Genomic DNA, 8,039 nt, shown 5'->3' with positions numbered 1-8,039 from the left:
AAATAATAAATCTAATATAATTGGAGCAAAAGTGTGATAACTAACCCCGGTCTTTCTTTTTAACAGCAGATCCGGCACATGTTATAGCAGTTCGGTTTGCACAAGTGAGTATTATTACAATTAATAGGCCGCTTTTCAGTTATTGTATCTTTGTCATTGGGCTTTAGAATAACTAATAGGCATTTGAAGATTAAATGCAATTTATTATGCATGTAGTCTTTGGCCCACATTTATGTCTTGCACTGCCATATTGTAACACTAGAGGTCAGCATTGCACAGCAAATATTAATAGTGAAATCAATCTGATCTGAAAAGCTCATATACAGATCACTCTGTGTCATTACACCACATCACATACGGATTGTTGAAGAACAGTACATCAAATTAGAAATGCACGCTAAAAAGTGGTTGCACAGAGCAGAAATGCAAGGCATTGTTGCAAGCGAGGGGTTAAAAGGGCAGCTTTTTTTCGACAGACCTAATCACCTGTGAGGGGAAACCGTAGCGAGATTAAACTTTTGTCCTCCTCGATGCCCTTGAGTCCGTTGTGAAGAGGATTTTCCTCATGCAGCTGCGAAAAAAAGAAAAAAGAAAAAAGAGAGACGCCTTATGCTGCCCGGCGCTCTCTCTCCCACACGCACACACATGTGATAGCAATTTCAGTTTTAGCTGATGTTATAAATAACTGATTATTGTGCTTTTTAAATGCTTAGCACTTGATTTAATTTGTTAAGCCAGCTGCAAAACAAATTGCCTTCTGAGAGAAATAAAAGGCTGTATTTAATTAACCAGACCTGATGTTGGACAGAGTAACTGTAAGTGGACTAACAACACCGAGACCAACGTTAAGGTGAGCTAAACGCAGAATGAATTTGACAGGCCCGACTAATGAGAGCAGACAGTAATATTCACATCAAACGATTACATCAAAGAGCCTTTCCTAATAGCCATAATTAGAGCATTCTTTGATTCTTAGTAAAGAGAGATTATGGAGATGGCAAAAATCAGTGTGAATTATAGTTAGACAAGTGATTGGAAAGTCACTACTGCCTATAGTATATAGAACATTTTTTCTTTCTTTTTTCTTTTCTTAGTTTTTTTTACAATGCCAAACTGATTATCATAATTGCCTTATGCGAAGTGTTATCAAAGGAAAAAAAAAAAAAAATATATATATATAATGAATACATTTCTTCCTTTTTGCTTTTTTGTAATTTTTTACAATGGCAAAAAAAAATAAAATAAAATAAATCTCTCTCTCTCTCTCTCTATATATATATATATATATATATATATATATATATATATATATATATATAAAAAAAAAAAAAAATATATATATATATATATATATATATATATATATATAAAAAAAAAGTATATATTTTTTATAATGGCAAAAAAAAGTGGATTTTTAGTGGATTAGAAACTACTTGATTGACGCAATTTTAAAGTTTATTTTAAAGTTGAAGCTATAAGAGAGTAACCAAAAAAATAAAAAAACTTTTTATGTAATTATTTTTAAAACAAAACTTAAAACTGTTTTATTATTATTGCACTTTTAATTGAATTAAAATGAAAAAAAATATATTTTTGCTGTAATCCCGCCGTTGGTTAAGTCACAGTTGCTGCGTGAGGCCGATCAGGAAATGTTTTTATTAAACACCGTACATCGACATAACGTTCCGGTCAGGTGAAAATGTCGCAGCATTCATTTTAAAAACACTGGAAATGGCGCATTATGGTAGATGCTCCCTTGTGTACAAACACGCAGCATGCGCAATTGCGAAATCATGTAGAACCGCATGAACGTCAGGTCCGTGGCACGCTCATAATGTAAACAAACAAACAATCAACAACAAAAAACAGATGTAGGAGTCACCCGAGGTTGACTGACACACTTTTTCATTGAACCCGCTCGCTTGGTCGGGCTCGATGTCTTCAGGTAGGTACCGGTTGGGAAGCAGTACACTCAACTCTCCCTTGCCCTCTGTTTTTGTCTTTCATTTTCTTAACTTTTTTTTTCCGACGGAGTTGGACCAAAAAAAGCCTGGAAGGAATTGATATTTTCCATTGGATGTAGAACTTGGACCTCCGTTTTATAGTTGTTGTTCCCTCTCATTATTTGATTAATCCTGAAGTCTAAGAGAACCGAAATGAAACAGAGAAAAATATATTAGTGCTGAGCTCAGCAGATTTATTTTTTACCTAATGAATAGATAAGTTTGGATTAGGCCTCGCAGAGCTGCCAAGGAGACCGTTTTTATTGCCGTTCGAAACATCTTTGATTAAGCGAAGCTGAATGGTCATGCCTCTCTGTATTAATTGGTGCAGTATTTCCATATTCCACCGCGCAAATTGAAATCAAATGATCTCATCATGCAACTAGCCGCCGTTTTAGAGCCAATGTTTTAAACTGCAACAATAAAACACACCTTACCAGTTGGATGTCAGGGAGAAAACCTTTTTTTTTTCTTCACTTTGAGGAAGTTCTTTTTAAAGAGAACATAAAATCCATTTCTTTTCTTTCAGCTCGGTGAGACTTGGAAACGGTTATAGACGATATTCTAGCCAGAGGCAGTAAAAGGTATGTTTTCACGTTTAGCCCCAACATCAAGGAGTCTCGGGGGGGGTTCGAGAGGAGACGTCGCCACGTATGACCTCGCCTAGCTCCGAATCAAAGGTTAAATTAGGTGAAGAAATCGCCGCGATGCGCTCTGCTGCGTGCAGTTGCTGGCCGAGTGGATCCAAAATTCAATGATGGGGCTGTATGCGTGTCACGAAATGCAACACGGCGATATATTGCCATCGGAGTTCGTCGGATCGTTTGGTTTTGAATCATTTGACGGGGTCAGCCCGAATTCGCGTGCGATGTCTTACGATAAATACGATGTTCGTCTTTTCCCGAGTGCGTCCTGCCACCTCGTTAAGCCGCCATCGAAAACGGGAAGATGTTCACATCTGGCCTTTGTTTCTCCGGTTTTGTAGGCTCGTTACATAACTCGAAGCCTTTCGGGCCCTCTTTGCTCGAAATCTCTAAACTTTTACAATTTGTACGCCTGACGATCCTGGTTTCCATTTAAATCTCCCCGAATTCCTCTCCCGATTCACCTCCATGATAATGAAGCAATTTAGTCAGCATGTATTCTGTTTTCACTCCATCGGGGGTTATCGCGGCATGCCAAGCGTCATAAAAGTAAAGAGATAAATAATGCAGCCAAGCTCTCAGAACCACCTGGCATGTGCGTTTATGTGCTTCGGTATTAACATTTTTTTGTGCTTTATTGCTCAGAAAATGCTTAGCGCTGTGTCATTAGGCCACGGGGATGTGATTGCACGTATTTTGCAGTTTCGCATGACCCAGGTGGAATTCCGTCGCGAGCAGAAAATAGGATATCGTCACGGGTATTAGCGTTTAAGGGCCAGTTGTTCAAATAAGCGAAACTTTTTTTTTCCCCAAAACCTTGTGCGTTTTAATGCTGATTCTTTTTGTCGCCTTCTAAAATGCCTTTTCTACACTGGAAACCGCATACCGTCCTATGATACGGTAGATGCTTGGGGATTCGTTATTTTGTGGAAAAATCCTGAGATGCTCTTTAGGATTTGCGAATGTCGGTGGAGTGATGTAACTGACGCTGGCGGGTCACGCGATCGTGACAAAGTGGCAAATGCATCGCTTATCCGTACTGCATATTGTACCTATCATTTTTGGACGAATTCTAAAGCAGAATTGCATGGATTCGTGAAGAATTGCATGGATTCTCTGCAGAGAAGGCAACCCAATGAAGCACCGAGACAAGCTACCCATGTCCCACAGCGTTTAGGATGCTGCCTAAGACAGCGAGTCTCTAGGGCTAAATGCTGGCTAGATGGAGCGCTAGCTTACTCTCAAGAGGGCACATTGTAAAGCTTTACCTTGCCAGGTGTTTCTCATTTTGGTTATGGTGAAGTAATGTGAATCCCTTTTCATTGAGAGACCCGGTACAAAGAGCGGATTCAGGGGGAGGTATTTGATGATGCCAGGTTTAAGACTCCCGTTGCGTCTCATATGCATATTCAGCACTTCCCCACAAACACAGAGGCTGTAAATACAGAGGAACGGCCAACTGTGTACAAGTTGTAACCACTAAAATATCCCTGGCAGACCGCAAACCGGGAGGTTGGACGAGGTGTGTGCGCGCTGAGAATGACTTTACATGGGAATTACAATTTAAAACGATCTGCCGGAGGGTGTGAGATTTCTGAGGCTTCGAACTTCTCATGCCTTTCAGAAAATCCATTTAATAGCGCACGCTGCCCGTAATAGGATAGTAGCTCATCGATTCCCCAATGAATACTTTTTTTGTCTCGTTTTCCAGAACTAATATCTATATCTTCTCGAATAAAGCGCATATTCGAGAAGCAAAATAACTTAATATTTAAGATTAAGAAATTATTAAAATGAAAGATTTTGCTGCAAAACAAATGCTTCCAAATAAATGTATCTTAACATTTAGATATTAATACTGGAAAACAATTAAGAGTATGAAAATCTTTTTTTTTTTTTTGGCAGTAGTAGTAACATTAAATACAATATGATATAGCAAGATTTTTTTAACGTGCCATTATTACTATCTCTAGTAGCAAGCTGTCGTGCAATTAGACATTACATTACATCTTTTTTAATGGGGATCATTGGCTTGATGGAGTGTGTAATTACGGCACCTACCACAAGGGGAAAAATGGACTGAACCCCTACTGCTTGATTGCTTCTTACCGTAACCAGAAAGTAAGGTCAGACAACATTGCGAGTGTACGAAAAGAGCGCGATAACGATGAGGCAGCAACATGTAAAAAATCGTGAATTGCTCTTTTCACGTCAATGCAGAACTTCCCCTTAAACGATCGCATTGTTGCCTTGGCCTTAATTTCTTTAGAAACCAAAACTGTATATCTGTGCTGTCGTTACGCCGTGTGACATTTAACTAAAATGAACTAGCAACTGTTCCACCGAGAAAGGAACTCAACGATCTCGGGCCAAAAACGGAGCTAAATGAAATAGCTGCCCGTTTGATCTTCACGTTGCATTTTTGGATGCTAGATGCAATTTTTGCTGGCAGGGGCTGGTCGGTTGTGCAGATGTGTACAGTCACCTCGCTAACATCTTAACCAGCTTTTGGAGTTTACTTTATCGTATCCGGCACGAAGAACGTCCGCACGTTTTTCGAGCATTTGAAGGTTTTAAGCGTTTTGTTGAGGAATGAGTTGTTAAGCTCCAGCCACTTGCTCTGGGCAAGTCTGGTCCTCCACCCACTGTCTGGATTTACTTTCTAAGCAAAGCTGTTTTTAATACAGGCTATTTGACATCCAACTCTATCCCCCGTGGTCCATGACTTGTTTTGGCATATGATACGGAGTGTGACCATTTTAGAGGCATCGACTTGGGTGTCCTCTAGGTTTAGAAGAAATACAGCCACTGCTGAAAATGAAGGTTTAAAACCAGCCAGTCTTTAACACCGGACCTTTGATTCGTTAACCCATTCAGACCCAGTATTTATTCTAGCGAACAATTTTTTTGTTTTGTTTTTGTGTGTGTGTGTTTGTCATTTGGGGCCTTCCTTATGCTTATTATTTTTATAAATTAGCCCATATGTGTACACATCCAGCTGTGGCCAAAATACATTGCATTGGTCAAAATGATGAAGATATTTTATACATTACCTACCGTATTATCAAACCATACTTTTTGATTATTAATATGCATTGCTAAGAACTTTAACGGCAGTCCTCTTAATATGAATTTTTTTTTCTGCACCCTCAGATTCCAGATCTTCAAATAGTTGTATCTCAGCCAATAATTGTCCCATCATAACAAACCATACATCAACAGAAAGCTTATTTATTCTTTTATACATTTCCCCTTATGACAGGTTTTGTGGTCCAGGGGTCACATATGTGCAAAATAATAAATGTTTAAAAATAGGGCACAATGTGACATATTAATTTGACAGATTTTTTTTTTTTTTTGCAATTCTTTCTTGTTTTTTTTTTCTCTTGGTTTTTTTTCACTTTTTGTCTCTGTCACTTATGATTAATTTAATGTGTCCTTGCTGAATAAATGCATTAATTAAGACTAAATATAAATATTTTAAATGTTAGGTGCTGTTTTTGTTATTTGGCATCAAAACATAATGGAAAAAAAAAAAAAAATATATATATATATATATATATATATATATATATATATATATATATCTTACAGAATATAGCATATTACTGCAGCTATTTCACAGCTATCCACAAAGCTATACTTTGTTTTTAATGTCACAACTGTTCACATTTTATTAAAGTTGATTTCTGATGGCTTATGATTGCCAGCGGTGAGAATGTTTTTGTAGCTCAGGTAAAATTACAATAGACAAATATACCGATAGATCATTTTCAAGAGTTTCATTGTTGTACAATGGCACAAAACAAATGAATTATTATTTAGATCACACGTTCACACATTTAAAATAATGTTGACATGGTAATCTTTGATTTCTTACACTCATATTTGTTATTAAAATATCCATATGTAATTCTCTTCAAGCATTAGATATGGATATTTCTATAACAGTGTTCTTTGTGCCTTCATTATCTGCTTCGTAGCTGTTTGCTATCATCTTAGAAAAAGTCTGATACAGCTGAATTGTTCTTCGTGGCTTTTTTGTTTGGTTACAAATAGAAAGACAGAGGATCTTTCATAACGTAGCCTTGAGCTTATCAGTTTTTCTTCTGCGATAAATTACATTACTGCTGAAACTCTTGCTGACCCTTTAATGCCTCTCTAATTATTATTTTTTAAATTTCCCCTACTTGTTTTAAATTGTGGAAATAAAATATGTTAGAAGCCCAAGAACCGTCCTCTTCTTGCCAAAATTAAACACTCTTCTTAAAGGAATAAACATGAAAGAAAAGTGTAGCGGAATGTTGATGTTGTTCTTTTTATGTAAAATTATAAGCAACGTTCATTTTTGAATTAACATGCAGTGCTATTTTAGTATATAATTGATATACTTTCATGTTTTTATTTTAATTTCAGTTAAAGCTGTAGTTATTGTTTAGTGTTTATTATGTTATACGGTTTAATGCTTAAACTAAATAAAAATGAGAAACGTTGCCTTGCAACCAGCTGACATAAAATATATTTAATCTTCAGTTACATTAAATGTTTATTTTATTTTTGTAATGAGTTTTTATTGTTTCGGCAGTTTTAGTAAACAACAAAAACCCTGATCATATGGCTGCAAAAGACTTAAATATAGTGCATCAGTTATGCAGATTACGTTCATGTTCTCGAAAACTAATAACGAAAGGAAAAGAAATGGCGTCATCGTTATGCTAAATGTCTGCTTTTGTGTTTTAAGTCATACGAGTAAATGAAAACAGAAGCTATTCCTGTAAGGTGCTTATTTCTGGAAAAAAATACGAAAAAATAAATATAGATTTTAGCTGAAAACATTTTACTGTCCAGGTAGAAACAGCTTGCACACAAAGATGCAAAGAAACAATAACATTTTACACAATTTACCATCATCACACAAAACTATCCGAATGATGCAGTTGACCAATCAGAATCAAGTTTTCCAGAGAGTAAAGCCAATAATTACCTCGACTTCCTCACAATATGCAATGTCAACAAGCTCGTACTGTTTCTAGTGACACATCAGCATGTCCTTCTGATATCTCGCAGGTGGTCTTATCCGGCTACTCCCGGTGTTATTACATTCTCCTGAGCGTTTCTCTGGCAACTGTGACCTTGATCTCAGGTTTTAGGAAGCAAATACGCCGCGGACTCTAATTCCTGGCCAACGCTATCCCCTGCGAAGATACCGAAACGTTCGACACGCTCAACCTCCAGCCCAAGTGGAGGTTATGACTCAATAGCTATGATTCACCCCGACTTGATGACTTGCTTTTGCCCTTTTGGAGAAATTTAAAAAATGCTCGACAGTTATCTGGTATTTGTCAGGAGAGCCGGCTGATGTCAAACAACGCTCTTTTAAATGAAAAGAAAA

The 8,039-nt window shown here is 37.1% G+C and overlaps 1 long non-coding RNA gene across 1 annotated transcript in view; it reads left to right on the top strand.

The window, feature by feature from the left end:
* Positions 1-2,577, top strand: part of LOC122325226 — a 3,261-nt gene extending 684 nt beyond the window's left edge. Inside the window, exons 2-3 of the long non-coding RNA XR_006247268.1 lie at positions 67-104; positions 2,533-2,577. This is a non-coding gene — a long non-coding RNA (uncharacterized LOC122325226). The remainder of the gene's footprint in view (positions 1-66; positions 105-2,532) is intronic.
* The last annotated feature ends 5,462 nt before the right edge of the window (positions 2,578-8,039 follow it).

Source organism: Puntigrus tetrazona, chromosome 20, assembly GCF_018831695.1.
Source record: "Puntigrus tetrazona isolate hp1 chromosome 20, ASM1883169v1, whole genome shotgun sequence".
NCBI lineage: Eukaryota > Metazoa > Chordata > Actinopteri > Cypriniformes > Cyprinidae > Puntigrus > Puntigrus tetrazona.
The sequence above is the reverse complement of the archived record's forward strand: the minus strand, read 5'-3'. Positions and strand labels throughout refer to the sequence as shown.